Source organism: Ixodes scapularis, unplaced genomic scaffold (genome assembly GCF_016920785.2).
Source record: "Ixodes scapularis isolate PalLabHiFi unplaced genomic scaffold, ASM1692078v2 PGA_scaffold0__279_contigs__length_252992795, whole genome shotgun sequence".
NCBI classification, from domain to species: domain Eukaryota; kingdom Metazoa; phylum Arthropoda; class Arachnida; order Ixodida; family Ixodidae; genus Ixodes; species Ixodes scapularis.
The window spans coordinates 235406234-235421086 of NW_024609835.1; the positions used below are offsets into that span (position 1 = coordinate 235406234).

The 14853-nt window shown below is 47.2% G+C and overlaps 1 pseudogene; it reads right to left on the bottom strand.

Annotated features, from left to right (window-relative positions):
• Window positions 1–1314: 1314 nt before the first annotated feature.
• LOC115331694 lies at window positions 1315–12381 on the bottom strand (annotated as a pseudogene).
• Window positions 12382–14853: the final 2472 nt, after the last annotated feature.

Genomic DNA, 14853 nt, shown 5'->3' on the forward strand with positions numbered 1-14853 from the left:
ATGGGAATCCCAGATTAACCATCTCTCCCTGAATCGCAACACTGCCGGTCATTCAGTGAGCGCGTTAATAGAAAGACTTTTTAGCCTCGCCCGAGACGTATTTTCAATGATGCAGGGAAACATAACCGATAAAAACATGGCGAGACAGGTACTGCTTAAGATAAACGACTACAGAAAAGAAGACAAGAAACCATGAAACAAAAGCAGCTGTGTAATTGGTCGTCAAGGTAAAGAGAACTGTAACTCGCTACTCTTGAGGTAGAGTAACGCATTTTTTTTTTTATTGGGGGGGGGGGGAGATCGGCAACGAGTAACGTATTTAGTTACTTTTTGATCGAGTAACGAGAAACGCTACTCACTTACTTTATTTGGCTAACGTGTAATGTCTGGTTCGAAATACTTTTAGCCCAAAAATTCTCTCGCCTTCTAGAGCTGTATGATGTTTCAGCTGTTAGAATGCGGGCGTCTAAATTTAATGTCAGCTTAAAACAACACGGGGCGTGGTCTTTTGATATACTGCTTCGTGGTTTGTCACTAGTTGGGTTCTTTTATAGGCTGATATATCAATCGGACTGAGTGTGGTGTGAGAATTAGATTCGCGGGAGTTGTTCCTTTCCGTGTTTCTTAAATTGCCAATCAGCGTAGCTGAACTCTAACTGAAGCATAAGTTGTACTTAGCTCAAATGACTGAAACAGGCTTTATTGTGAAGTAGACTTTATTTAGTAATCGACTTAAACAATCCAGCAGTAAAAAAGTGAAGCCAATACCACATAGACGACAAAACGTGCACACGACGTCATTATTTGTGAATCCCCAATGCGCTACAAGTGGCAAACCCGCTGAGGCTCGACGAGTGACCCTGCCCAGCGGCAGGCGCTTCCGTCTTGGCGTCGAAGCGCGCTGGCGTCTCAATAGACCTTTCGCTAAATTATCCTGCATCAAAGATAATACTGGGAACGTAGGTACACGCGCTTCCCACGCACGCCTTCCCCGTTCAAAATATTTGAATTCAATAACCAAAATAAAGTGTTTGTGGAACGCGGGTTCGAAGTGCCTTTGTTTTAGATGTTTTCTGACGAAACAGTTACAGCTGCAGATTCCAGCGCGCGCAGCGCGTGTACACATACCTTCCCGGCATTCTCTTTGATGCTTGGATAATTCGGCAAAAAATCTATAGTGTCGACACGTCGCGAGACACGCTAGCTGCGAAGAGGACGCAAGCTATATAACATTGCCCGGATTCGCAAGTGCTGTCGTTTGAAGAATAAAGGGGCGTGAATTGTCATCTAAGAGGCATCGGTGAAGCGCGTCAACTACAGTCCGCCCGCGATATCCACAGCAGCGCCCGTCACGAAAGAGCTTCAGGGGCCACAGAGGAACACGATGACGTCGGCCACCTCTTCGGGGCGGCTGGCTCTTTTTAGAGGAATGTCGTCCACCGCCTTCTTTCTTTCGTCAGGCTTTCTATTCGTCCCGGCCATAGGCGTGGTCATGAGTACCGGCAGGACGCTGTTGACACGGATTCCCTCCGACGCCAGCTCCTTTGCCGTTACTTTGGTGAGTGCCACCACCCCCGCTTTGGACGCTGCGTACGCGCCGCAGTAGGGAAAGCACAGCTTTGACACGAAGCTTGAAATGTTCACGATGGCCCCATCGCGAACGTTTCCTGCAGTCATAGCCCGGGCAGCTGCTTGGGTTATCAGGAACGTTCCCTGCGAGCATGGGGAAAGAGCACGTAAACTGATGTGTAGTCGTGTTCTTTTTCATTAGGCAAACTCGTCAATTGTGCCGTGATTGCGGCCAAATTAAAGGGACACCTAAATTAAAATCGAGATAGACCTCTAACGTTTAGAAATATCGTAAACATGATCAAGAGTATCGAGTAAGGACAATCGCACATGTGTGTTTTAATGTATGGGTATACCGTATTTACACGAGTAATAGCCGCACTGTTTATGAAGAAAACCTGAGAGTTCCCTTTTCCGCGGAGCACGCGGATCGCCAATTACCGCGATTGACAGCATGACTCTAGTGGTTTATAGGAGAGTGATAATGTCTTCGCGCGAAGATACCATCTCTGCAGATTGCATTTGTATGGAGACTCGTGTTCTCGATCTAATGATTCGCTAGGTCATTTACGCGCAATGCGATGATTGGCTGTAAATGTTCTTTGCAGGAATGTAGACGAAAGGGCCTTGTTCATAAATAGTGCGGCAATCGCTCGACTAAATGCAGTATATATCTATATATATATATATCTATATATATATATATATATATATATATATATATATATCAGATACAAATTTACAATGAGGATCATGAATAAAAATATATTCATCTTTTTTTTTTCAGAATTTAAAATACCCGGGGAGCGTAGTTTTTTCCTGCATGCAATATGCGTGTGCTATGGTTCGTCATAATATGCTCACGAGTTTTTTTTTTTTTTTTTTTTTAATTCGTTGCACACAGTACACAAATATGCGCTGAACGAATTTATCACAATGATCGAGAAAAGCTTACATATATTCAGGAGCGGAGTGTAAGATGAGTACCTTTTACTCAGAAGTTTTCACGGATTCTGAATATATTGGGTGTTCAAAGTCATCAGGCTCGATGTAAAATAGACCGTAAAAATTGACGCTTGCACTAAGCAATCTAGACTTTTTGTCAAAGGTGCATTTCACAGGTCCTTTTTCACTTGTAGACTTACAATGCGTAGTTTTCTTTCTGTAAAAAAAGGGCCGAAACACTTGCGAGGGTCAACAGCGGGCGGCGAGGCAGACGACCGAGTCGCCTGGCGGGGCGCGTTTGGTTTACGCATTGATAGAGGGCGCTAGCTTGCTATCAAGACTGCACGCGATGACCGTGATTCACTAAAATGAAGATAATATTTTTGTAGTGCAGCCTTAGTTTGGAAATAAAAGCGGACAACAAAAGCAAAGCCTTCAGTATTAAAAGAAAACACAGTTGCACAACGACGGCGTTCTTGCTGCCGACGTATTTCGTCTGTGTGTAGTTTGCCTACTTTCGCTGTTCGGCTACACTTTCCGACGCTGCTCCCGACACCATGCATCAATACGTGCGGCAAAAGCGCCCCTACGCTCGGCTCAGTCGTCTGCGTCGCCACCCGCCGTTGATCCTGGCAATTTGTTTTCGCCCTAGTTTTTACAGGGAGGGAGCTACGTTTTGCAATTTTACAACTAAAAACGAACCTGTGAAATGCACCTCTAACGAAAAGTTTAAATTGCTTCATGCAGGCGTCGATTTTTACAGTCTATTTAAGATCGAGCCTGGTGACTTCAGACACCCTACACTTTACTAAGGAATACATCTTACCTCACGACAGCTTTTGCCTAGCAGGAACAGCTAAAGGCTCACAGCCTCGAGGTTTTCCACTTTAAATTCGGAGGGGTGGTTGTCGCCATCTATCTTCGTGTAAACCCATCGAGACATCGGAAACAGCCGTGTCTGCTGACTTGGCAATACAGGTATCGCGGTGCGTCGGCGGCAGCCCTCTCCATCGGCGCAGCGGAAAAGCTCGGCAGCGTCTATAGCGCAATGCGTGGGCCTTTTCTCCTACGGTGGCTTGCCAAGCAGTTCAGGAAAGATATTGCGTTGAAGGCCCACTCTCTAACGCACATGACCAAAGTAGAACGTATTCTCCTAGTAAAGTACTAAGGATCTGCGTTTTCCAAGGGTGCGTGTAGCGCTTTGAGTACTCTATCCTTTTGGAATTCGAGGATTCCCTTGTGGTAACTGAAGTGGTGGAGGTTGTTTATCACACCCGCTAATTTATTCATTGGCTGCTGTGTCGTGACGTCATATGCACTCTGTGCAATCTTTTGGTGAGTTATGATCTGCACCCTGACTATATAGAATCACGTGAGGAGCTTCTCTTCTCCTCGCCGACGGTCGCGTGTTCGCCCAAGCTCCCGTTAAACCTATTTCGTCCTCCTCTTTGCTCTCTGTTACTTTTTCTCGCGACGCCGCAATAGAAATTAAAAAAACAAAAAAACGCAAGGACGTTGGGTTTCAGATCCCACGGTCCAGCGTTCGATTTCATCTGAGCCGGTTGCTAAATCTCGCGTGTCACAATGATTTATGTTTAATCATGAGTACGTAACATTAAATAAGGCTGTGTCCTTACAAAACATGCTTATCCTTTGTCAACTATGGGATCTGTATGTGTGATATGGGTTGTCCTTGCTTGTGTGTAACATTTTTTCTTAAAACATGAACGTGACAGCTTTCGCATAAAATCTAGCCCAGAAACCAATCCTGTGCTCGAAAAGGTACGCGAGACGACATATGTAATTTAAACTAAAATTGCCACTAATTAATTTATATTTTGCGGTTGCGTGTAGAATATTGTATCATAGTCCAATTCTAAATTTGAACTGAAACGAAACGAATTATATTTATTTTCAATGCGCCGCAGTTTTTTTTTTTCGTATTTTGAGAATAAAAAAAGAAAGAAAGAGCTTACTATCGTAAAGTCATGCCCAGCTTACTCTAATCTTCTTTGAAAGTTAGCGCATTTACCTTCAAATTTACTCGGATGACATTATCAAATATCGCTTCCGACAACTCAACGAAAGGGGTCCTAGGGTGTCCAATCCCAACGCAGTTGACCACGATGCTTGCAGGCTGAGAACACAAACTGGCGATGTCCTTGAAGAGCGAAGTCACTGACTTCGATTCACCCACATCTACGTGAAGTGCTTCATGTCCTTTACCTGCGCATTTAAAATTACCAAATAAGACGACACGTACCCTGACTTTGCAAATCCTGTATCGCGGTCCGTCGGCTGCCGCCGACCCACCGCGATACCGGATTTTCCAGAGAAAACCGATAGAACTAACTTTTTTAAGCTTTTAGCCACACCCGGCGGCGGAAATGGGCTTCAACCACGGGTTGTAGATAATAAAGTCGAGTCCGTGACACCACTTCAAGATATCAATATTAAGATAAATTTAATTACAAAAAAAAGTTACAAGCTGAAATAGCAATTATCACGAGAAAATTTGCACGCATCTTCCGAGCGTACCCCATGTTCATTGAAAGTATGTACAGCGTTAAGTTCGGTGCGCGCTCCATTCACAAAATGTTCCGAGCACAGTCGAGAGCATGGCGTTGGGGAAAGTCTCTTCAATTTACGGACGCAACTCAGTGCCGCCGGAGATCGGGGTCACTTGGAAAGCGATGGAGCTTAAAGACATCGCTGCCGGACTTGCCGGATTCCGTGCAAGCTACATCGGTCATCGAACAGTCTTCGACGCTTTCTGTCGTTTTTCGTGCACCCGATAATCGAGCAATGGTGTCCTTACGATTAAGGAACTGTCGCCATTGAAGCTCGTGGCTCGAATTCAGTTTGGGAGTTTAAAACGGACATGAAAGCGCGGACGAAGTTCGAGCAATGCATACAACCAAAACCGGCGAAGCCTCTCATCCGTGACTTTTCCTTTTTAAATGGCGTTAAGAGGAGAAATAAAAAAGGTTGATGTACAATATTTCCATTGGTGGAAAACGTTGTGATCCGCTGACGCGTTCGGTGTGCATTGCGTCGTTCGGTATTTGTTGAGGCGATCTGAGTTCAGCACGTTGTTGTCTTCATTCTGCTATTTCGTCTTTTTCGCGATCTGGCATGTCCTTTTCATCGTTTTCACCCAAGAAATAAAGCTCTAACATAGCCTCCTCTAAACTCGGAAAGCCTGGCAGTTCGATGACGGAGCCATAGAGTGCCCGGCCGCAGATTTCGAGTGCGGTGATCTGGTAGCACAAAGCATTTCTCTCAATGCCTGTAGTCAGCAAACATCTCTGGCAACGGCGAGGACCCGAAACATGATTTTCGAACCCGACGAGAAAAGACGTGGTAGCCCGAGGAACGCGACAAGCACGAGCGGACATTGCATAGCTCGGGACAAGTGTGTTTCGGAGTTTCACCGCAGCTGAACACCCGTTACATGACATTTGTCTGCCACTCTACCTTTTCATTTCGGCGGCCGCGTCGAGTGATGATCTGCCAGGCTTTTTCTGTATAGAGGAGGCTATGTTTCTAATTAAATTATTTTACAAATACTCTCCCGCAATAAGCATAAACCTGCTCATTTGTAGAGGGACTCCAGGGGATACAAAAGCTGGACCGGTCATTTTATAACCCTTCCATGTGGAAGCTTTACCGCGCATGACCGTACGAGTCCGTCGCGTTCGAAGAAAGCTTGAACCATGCGTCCTGTTTTTCAAATCTGGGGTGTCTGCATATGTTTTTACACTATGACATAATCACCTTCGCCGAGTCCACTGGATTTAATGAGTAGGTGAGCTGAGCGTAGTTCTTTTAAGTACCCCCTTCGCGATATTCTCCAAAGTGGTTAGTTACTGCTTGCCTATGTTTCCAATGCTTTTTGGATATCATCGGCCTCGTGAGCACTTTGTATTCGGACCTGTAAACGTGGGCGTGCTGAAGCTTAGGGGCGCTTAAGAAGAAAGTTCCTTTTTTTCAGTCACGTAGGCACGTCTGGTCGTAAGACGCCTTGCTGAATGTAAAGGTATAGTCGTAACGTCCCTCGCCGCGTTGTCTTCGCTCGATTTGGATGACGTGTCCTCCGTGTTTGCTGTCGTGAGCGGGATGTCTTCTTCCGGCTGGTCGTTCTGGAGCTTGTCATCGTAGTCGTACTTGTCGTCGACGTTATGTTCGTTCATGGCATCATTTGCCGGTTCCTTGCCAAGGGACTTTGCGCATTTGCCCTTGAAATTTATGACTCGATTTTAAACCGAGTTTGAACGTCAGCCGGATGTTAGGTACGGCCCACTCGGTGGAGCAGGCGACGCGCTGGGTGATTGGGGAGGGCATTTTCTTGCTATCCGCTCTTCCTAGGAACAGTCTATACATAGCTTTTTTGGGGTTTCTTTGCCTGTTTCACGTAGTGTTCAAAACATAAATGTTTTTTTTTCAAACAACCATGCGGCCATTTTTATCAAACGTAACGAGTGACGAGTAACGTAGTTTGATAGGAGATACCGTAAAATAACAAAGACATTTCTTTACTCGTTAGTCATTGGGATTCCAACGAGTACTTTAGTAAAACAACTTGCGCGTAACCAGTAACATCGTTACTTGTGACGCGTTCCAACACTGGAAACTTGGCTTGCGGCATTCGAACCACGGATATCGCGGTGACTGATGTCTGGCAGGCGCTCGAGTCCCAAAAGAGCTACAACAGCGACAAGCCTCAAACCAGAGCCTTCGGCGATTGGGCACGGCTTCGTAGAATAAAGGAGGCTATGCTCATACACGAGCTTCATATGGTCGCGAGGGTATCTTTGGCTATGGATTTCGCTATACTCACAAAGCCTGGCAGTTCGTCGACGGAGTCACAGAATGCCCGGTCGCAGATTTGGAGCGGGAGGATCTGCTAGCACACAACATCAAAGAGCCATTTCTCGGGTAGCCTGGACGTCAGCGCACAGCCTTCGCAGCGGGGAGGACCCGAAACAGAGTTTTTCGCTCTGGAGAAGTATGTTTCGGCGTGTCGCAGCAGCGCGGCGCAAGTCACAGGCTCTCGTCTCATCCGTTGTCTACCGTTCCACCTTTTCCATTCCGGCGGCCGCTTTTTGCAGCGACCTGCCAGGCTTTGTCGGTATATAGGAGTCTACGCTTTGGCAGGCTTGCAATCAGTCATGGTTACTTCACGAGCACCAAACCACTAAGCACATGCCAAAGGTACCATCGCGAGCATCCGGCATGTGTTTGAACCTTGTGGCTGCCGTTTGTTTCAGTTTGTGTCTAGTGGAAATCGAGAATACGCAGTGTGACCCCGGCTAAAGACAAACAAGCACAGGCACAAAGACTGAAAGTTAAAAGTCAGGGCGCACTCTCTGTGCTTGATTGGATGAACCAGCGGACGGGTGAAGGTGACCGTTATGACGTTGCGCTTACGGCGCTGCCTGAGTGACTCGACGGTTTCTACCGCCGGCTAGCGTAGTGTAGAACTTTTCATATCTTACAACCCGGATTGAAAATGCTGAGTCACTGAGCTGTGTATTCCCCAGCGTCTGATATGCCGCGCAGCAGAGCAGCTGCGCATGCTCAGAAGGCGTGTTCAGCATTTCTCGCCCAGGTGATAAGGGATGGAACGGTCTATAACCAAATCTGAAAACAATTAAAAACAAACCAACAAGATGGTAGCCTGGAGCTGTCATCATTCTTACCCGTTAGAGACTTGGCAACAGCCGTTGCTTCTTCCAAGTTCATATCAGCCACAATGACTCGGCAACCTTCCTTGGCGAAAGCGAGACAAACAGATCTGCCAATTCCCCCCCCCACCTCCGACTACGAGAGCGAGCCGTTCCTTGAAGAAGCTCGAAGCGCTGGACATGGCTTCCAGGACAATTTTAACGGCTGAGGCTGCAGCAGAGGTGTAACTACGGGAGAACGACACAAGTTTGCGAATGATTCAACCTAGGTCATGCGGCTTTACGCGAGTATTTAAGTCGCACGTGCGCGGGTAGATGTACGTGTACAACGGTAGTTGCGAGGTAAAAAAAAGAGGAAAAAACAAAACAAGATTGTTTCGCTTTTTTTATTTGATCTTATTGACGGTTTGTTAGTTACAAAAAAGAGCAAACTTTTATGTATAGCGGGCAAGCGTTCCCGCCAGTTTTGGTGATACCTTGTTCAATTTAGCTTTTCAGGGCCCTAAATCGGCACACGAAAGACTTATTTTGTCCGAAGAACTGTGAGCTATCTCGGGACTTATATTTAATGTGAATATTGAATAGTTTAGAGATATACTAAAATGCTCATAAATTGCTATTATTAAACAGTCAACAAATCCTCTTTTGGTATGGGTGGAGGAAAGATTGACGCAGTAGCGGCCGGTTGACTAGTAGAACTTTAAGGCGGATGCACTGCAATTCATTCGTTGCTTTTTACTCATACATGGCGCAGAGCATTTCCGGAGCATTCGAGTTGCATGCTCGCAGCTGCGCATGCAGGTTGAGCGCTCGGGGTGAGCTCGAGCTGTTCGCCGCCGATCCCGGCGAGCTAGATTTTGTTCCCCCGGAGTGCGCCACTACCAGTAGGAGTCAACGACCGGAGCGGAACACGAGCACTATAGTAAAAAAAAAGTATGGCCTCCGATTATCGTCTGGTTGTGAAGTTTGAGCCACGCTCGAACATCCAAATGTATTTTGTGAACACCCTATTTGCTGATGTTGTTGTGAGTCGGTTTGCACTCAAGTGTTCAACGGTTGCAAATGCGTAATTTTTATGCAGATGAAGTTGCTCAGGCAAAATACGCCCTGACATCATGGTTTGGCTTTGGCGGCGTACATCGCGTGCTGTTGCTTGGAATTTAGTTTCCGACGAATACGCTGCGTCGTGTTGTAGTAGATTTCTGCAGCGCGTAGTTTGCACTTAATCTTTGCTACACTGAGTTCGGCCTTTAGGTGCAAGCCTGTAATGACTAGCGACTAAAGCGCACCATGCACCGCCAAGCTGGGGCATGCTGCAACGCACTTGAGCCAAAAATGGCGAAGCGCCGTCGCCAACCTTGTTTGGCGTGGCGGCGCGGCGGCGCGGCGCCGGCATCTACAGTAGAGCAATCGGAGCTACTCAATAATGGCGGCGCGTCACCGGCAGGCACAGCAGACCAATAAGAGCGTGCGCGCCTGGATTTGGGATGCGCCATGATACAAAATTGGCGACGCTTCGCCCGCGTTTTATAGGAGCGCCTGCGGCGCGATCAAGCGATGGCGGCTATTTGGAAAAGCCATGATATCCAGCGTTTTACTAACGTCAGATTATGCACGAGTCACGGTCGCAGATAGAAAATAGGTTCTGACCGTGCTGTCATTTTCAGGGCTGATACGTACGGCGGAAACGTACGGCTTCGGAAATCGACGAACACGTACACTTTAAACAAAAGGGTGTATTATTACACCCTTTGTTTTATATAAAACACCCAAAACTTCAGTTCCACGTACAGCAACACTGAAGTCGATCTGACGGTGCTAACTTTCACAAGAGCCATGATGGGCGTGTGGTACAACTTATTAAAATAGCTAATGTACGTGTTACTGACTACGAAAAAAAATATTATCAGGGTTTTCTTGACCCTACTACGAAACCTCAGTGTTTTCATTCTTTGGTCTTTTAAACATACTTTAGCTATTTAATAAGTTAGATCACACCGTTACCACGCCCCTAGAACAAATTTGGGGCCGTCTGTTCGACTATAGTGCGTTGTACGTCGAACTGAAGTATTGCGGCCCTTTTTTTTCTTAGAAAGTACGTGACGGCTGAGCTGTGAAGATCAAATGCTCAGCAGTTCGATCCTCACAACCCAGCATTTTGTTAAAAAAAAGCTTCTCACCATTGTAACGTTTCAGCCAGGATGGCCGGAGCGACGACATCTTCGTTCTGGCAGGCGACATTATTTCAGTGCCATCTCAAGCAAAAAGCGCTCTCACGGCCGGTGCAGTGGCTTTTTATCGAGTTCGCACCAAAAACTGGGCATGCGCCCCGTCCCGCTTATCATGCATATAAAATACGTTACAACTTCTACCCCCTTCAAGGGCAGAGCCTCGGAATAATGGCAACCAAGAAACAGTTCTCGCAATAACTGCGGTGTCCCAGGTTAGAAGCGTTCATGAAGGGTGCTGCACGAGCCGTCAGCTGCACACTTCAGCACAAGCGACTCCTAGAACCTTGACCCACTTGTCCATGGCAGGCGGCAAAGCCTCGAAGCCAAGGGACTTTTCTCCCGGGAAGGTTGTTGGAAAAACCGCAAGGTGCAGAAGCTGCACCTTGCGGACAAACTTATTTACAGAGGAAGAAAAAAATTAAATCTATTTAGGCTGCTCTGCTCAAACTGTCAGCGTTTGAGTGGAGCTTTACTTTCTTGTGTTTCACTTGAAAAGAATATGATTGTAATGTCAGGCTCCAACGCAAGAGTCTACCATTTTTGGGAGCCATCTGACTCAGCCAAGTTAGTGGTTTATGATCCGTGACAAAAACAAATTCTGCACCGTCAAGGTAACATCTCAGCTTCTCTACAGCCCAGACCATACAGGCACATTCTTTCTCTACAGTGCTGTATTTCTGTTCCCTTGCCGTCAGCTTCCGTCTAGCGAACAGAATTGGGTCTTCGTCCCCCTTGCTATCAGTTTGGCTCAGCACGACGCCCAACCCCTTTTCACTTGCATCGCACTGTACCAAGAAAGGTCTCGAAAAGTCGGGACTGGCCAGCACAGGAGGGCTAATTAACGCAACTTTCAATTTCTCAAAGGCTTGGCGCCGTACCTCGTCCCATGCAATCCGGACAGGCTCTTTCTTCTTGAGAGCATCTGTTAACGAACTAGCTAACTCGGAAAACTGAGGGATGTACTGCTGATAGTGATTTACAAAACCAACGAAAGAAGTCTTTCTTTGTGTTCGGTAAAGGAAACTCATGGATAGCTAAGAGTTTCAGTTCTTGCGGACGCCTCTTTCCTTGACCAACCGCGTGGCCTAAGTAGCTTACCTCGGAATGCGCCAACTTGCACTTTCTCGCCTTCACTGTCAAACCGGACATCGCGCAAATGCTGTTTATGCTCTCACCAAGTGTTTGAAAAAACTGCAATGTCATCAAGGTACGGAAACGCGAACGTTTCTGCCCCCGAAAGCACCTTGTTCATAACATGAGAAAAAACGAACGGAGCGTTTTTTAAACCGAAGCTGAGCACAAGCGGCATGTATGTTCCGAACGGGGTTACAAAAGCAGCGATGTCGCTAGCCCTGTTGTTTAGCGGAACTTGCCAATAGCCGCGGACAAGGTCAAAAGTAAAAATGTACTTTGCCGAGCTGACTCTCTCGATGCAGGCTTCCATGTTCGAAATAGGGAACAGCTTAGTGACCGTTACGGAATTTAGCTTTCTGTAGTCAACACACGGTCTAGGATCCTTCCCCGGGCACTCCACAAGAATCATAGGCGAGGCGTAGTCCGGCTCACACGGCTCAACCAGTCCAAGATCTAGCATTTGCTTGACTGCCTCCCTCATGAGACGTTCCTGTCGAGGCGAGAAACGATACGGCTTACCCGTGGCCGGCAACTCTGAACAGAGTTCTATATCGTAGGTGATCAAATCACCTACGATGATTTCTACTGGGCCTACCAGGCCCAGTAGAAAATACATCAGAGTAATCAGAGATAATTTTCTCGAGGTCGGCGAATTGCTGTTTCGTTATCTGCGCCTGACTAACCGTAATCTCCAAAATTTCTTTTGCTGTGAGATCATCACGCAAAGTCACCGGAACTGGAACTTTTGGCGCAGCTCCTTCGGACGCGTTTAGAAGGATGTTTGCGACATGCACTTGTTCGATGTAAGGTTTCATCAGGTTTGCAATGAAATATCCTCACTTCTTTACGGCGATCAGGTAATCGAACCATGTAGTCAGTGTCTAACAATTTTCGTTCTACCGTAGCTGGTCCTTTCCATTGATGTTCCAATTTATTTGCTTTCGCCGAACGTAAAAGCAAAACCTTGCCGCCCTCATCGAACGAACGCAAGCGAGTGTTTTTGTCGTAGTACTTCTTGGCCCGTGCTTGCGCCTCCATCATGTTAGCTTTCACTAATTCTTGCGTGTTGTGGAGGCGGTTTAGGAGCGTTAGAATGTACTCTACCACCGAGGGATTTTCGGAGTCCCCCTCCCACCTTTCTCTGAGTAGGCGCAACGGTGAACGCAATGCACGGCCGTACACCAATTCCGCCGGCGAAAACCCGGTTGATTCGTGAACGACGGAACGAAGGGCGAACAGCATAGCAGGCACTGCCGCATCCCACTCTTTTCCATGCTCGTGGCATAAGGCCCGCAGAATTCGCTTCATAACAGAGTGCACACGTTCCACGCTGTTACTTTGAGGGTGGCTGACAGAACTGTGGCTAATTTTTATGCCACATTTTTCAAAAAAGCCAGAGGTTAGTGCAGTCATGAAAACGCTTCCCAAGTCGCACCGAATTTCACTGGGAAAACCAACCCTCGAGAAAACACTGAGTAACGCATCCACGGCTTCCGTAGAAGTCTGCTCTCGTAGTGGCACCGCCTCTGAAAACTTACTAGCTGGGCAAAGAAACGTAAGCAAGTATCGGTATCCTGATTTGGTTACCGGAAGAGGTCCCACTACATCAATTACTTGCCTTTTGAAAGGCTCAGTTATAATAGGGACACAGGTTAAAGGGGACTTGACCTTCTCGTTTGGCTTTATATTTCGCTGTCAAATGTCGCACGAACGGACAAATTGCTCAGCTTCTTTGAAGCATCCGGGCCAATTGTACTCAGCTAAAAGCCGCGCTTTAGTTTTCTTGATTCCTAAGTGACAGGACCAGCCTTTAGCGTGAGCAAGCTCCAAGAGTTGAGCCCTGTACTTGACTGGGACGACAAGCTGGTCGTACTCTCGCCCACCCTTGGCAGTGTAACTGCGATAGAGGACCCCATTTTTAAGAAAGAACAACACTTTCTTTGATGGCATTGGAATCCTATTTCTGCACTTTTTCGGCGAGTCATCCGCAGCTTGCTCCGATATCAAGCTTAACGTGTCCACCTTTGACAGCTCTTCGAAATTAACGCCCTTGCGAGGGAAACAAGACTAGGTTCGGCGATCACAGGTTCGCCTTCGACTTCGGCCAGTACTGGAGGGTTTTCAGGCTCTGGAAGGGCTGACGTGTTATCCCTCGTCATTGAGTGGGGCACTACAAGTACCGGATTCATAGTTAACTCTTTTCCAGTCACTCAAACTCTTTGCCGCTTTGTTAGAAAGAATGTAAAGGCACGTAGGAAGTACGCCATCAGAAACTGCGGCGGTCGTTTCTATTTCCCCAAACGGACCCTTCACCTTGACTTTGGCAACTGGAAGACTGGTAGCCTTAATCTCAAGTGCCTGGCGAATCCAAACGCAGTCGCCCGTTAAGTCGCTTGGCTCGACCAGTGAGGAATGAACTAGATCGTGAGTGGTACCCGTGTCCCGCAAAACTTTACATGACTGGCCGTTCACCATCATGTCATACAGATAGGGTTTTAGAAGCTCGTCTTCTGCGCCCAGTGCCGAATTCATTTTCGAAACTTTCGGAACAGGGCATTCCACAGCAAGATGCCCAGGCTGATTGCATCGGTAACACACATTGGGCTTTCGTGCTTCGAAGGCCTTGGTTGATTTCTTATCTGGGCTTTTCTTTTCGAACTCGTCTTGCGCTGCCTTTCCGCCTACGTCGGGCTTTGTAGCTTTGTTGTGCTCGACCGAGTGATAAGGTGAACGATTTTGATTTCGGCTAAATGACTTGCTTTCTGCAGCTGCATTTTCGTGCCTGGAGTAGTACTCGTCAGCATAATCAGCGGCCCTTTGTACGGAGACAACGTCTGGGGCGCTAAACTCGTCAAACACAAAGTTTGGGCCGAAGTTCACGGAACGCACTGATTGGACTATCCCGACGATGACTTGGCGCTTTTTTCGCCGGCGTCCAATCGGCGCGCTCCGCGAACTTTGGCCTCCAACTTTGTGTTCGACGAGTTTAGGGCCCCTGGTCTGTCCTGAATCCACAACTTCATTCCGCCAGGAATGGAATTAAAAAACTGCTCGAGACCGATATGCTCCAGATTCTTTTCTCGGTCCTCGTACGCGTTAACCCCACGAAGCCAGTTCTCAAGGAAACCGTGCAAACGGTACGCAAATTCACTGTAACTTTCCTCGGGACGCTTCCCCTACTGAAAAAGAAAAAAACAAAAAAACATTTGGCGCTTATACGAAAATAAACGGGTCCATACCGGGTAACAGTCTAACCATACCGGTCACCAGTTTGTCAAAGGGGTCGC